Raw genomic sequence first — 963 nt, forward strand, 5'->3', positions numbered from 1 at the left:
AAGTGAAGACCCCATTGAGCATTTGGACCGATTCCTTGAGTTGTGTGCAATGATGCAAACAAATGAAGTGAGCCAAGATTACATTCGTATGCATCTCTTTCAGCAATCTCTCACTGGAAGAGCAAAGAAATGGCTCAAGCTTTTGAAGCCCAACTCTCTCACCACATGGAAGGAAGTTGCAAAGGCCTTTCTCAAGAGGTTCATTTCCGATGAGAAAACCGCAAAAATGAGGAGGAAGATAGCTTCCTTTGAGCAGGAACCGGATGAAACTCTTGGGGAAGCATGGGAATGGTTTAAGGATTTGATTAGAGCATGTCCTCATCATGAATTCAACTGTAATTTGCACATGAGATTCTTTTATGATGGCATGGAGCCAATGTCAAGGACCAATCTAGATGTGGGTGCCGGTGGCCAATTGATTAAGATCCCTCAAAGCCAAGTTGAAGCTACAATTGAAGAAGTGGCTACTAGCTATTCTTGGGGAGGCCGAAGAAGGTCCCAAGGAAAGCAAGGAGATCTTTATGTGTTGGAGAAATTCGGCCAACTTAAGCACATAGTTGGGCTCTTGAATGAAGGTCTTTCCAAGTTGAACTCAAGTGTTGGTTTGTGTTCAAAACCCTCACAAATCATTGATTTCTCATGTGCTCGTTGTGGTGGGACGGATCATGATGCATCCTATTGTAGAGAGTTCAATCTCAAGCATGGTGAAGTTTTGACTTTGAGGGAAAAAGAGTTTGTAACCCAAGCTCAATCCCAACAACTTCAACAACCTCCAAGGCAAGAAAACTCCTACCCCCAAGATGGACCTCTCTTCAATCCACCAACCCAAAACTTTTCCTACCTTTCCAACAAAGTAGAGAACTCTCAAGATCAAAATCATGACCTATGTCCTCAAGCGTATGAAGAAAAATCCTCACCCGACCACACACAAACCCAAATTCTTCAACAACGTCAAACTATCAC

The 963-nt window shown here is 43.1% G+C and overlaps 1 non-coding gene across 1 annotated transcript; it reads right to left on the reverse strand.

Annotated features, from left to right (window-relative positions):
- Positions 1–223: 223 nt before the first annotated feature.
- On the reverse strand, positions 224–330 carry LOC145564261 (small nucleolar RNA R71). Its single transcript, XR_014094784.1, has one exon. It is a non-coding gene; the product is annotated as a small nucleolar RNA R71 (small nucleolar RNA).
- Between the last annotated feature and the right edge of the window lie 633 nt (positions 331–963).

The sequence above is a fragment of the Chenopodium album genome, chromosome 1, assembly GCF_948465745.1.
Source record: "Chenopodium album chromosome 1, dcCheAlbu1.1, whole genome shotgun sequence".
In the NCBI taxonomy this organism is placed as follows: domain Eukaryota; kingdom Viridiplantae; phylum Streptophyta; class Magnoliopsida; order Caryophyllales; family Amaranthaceae; genus Chenopodium; species Chenopodium album.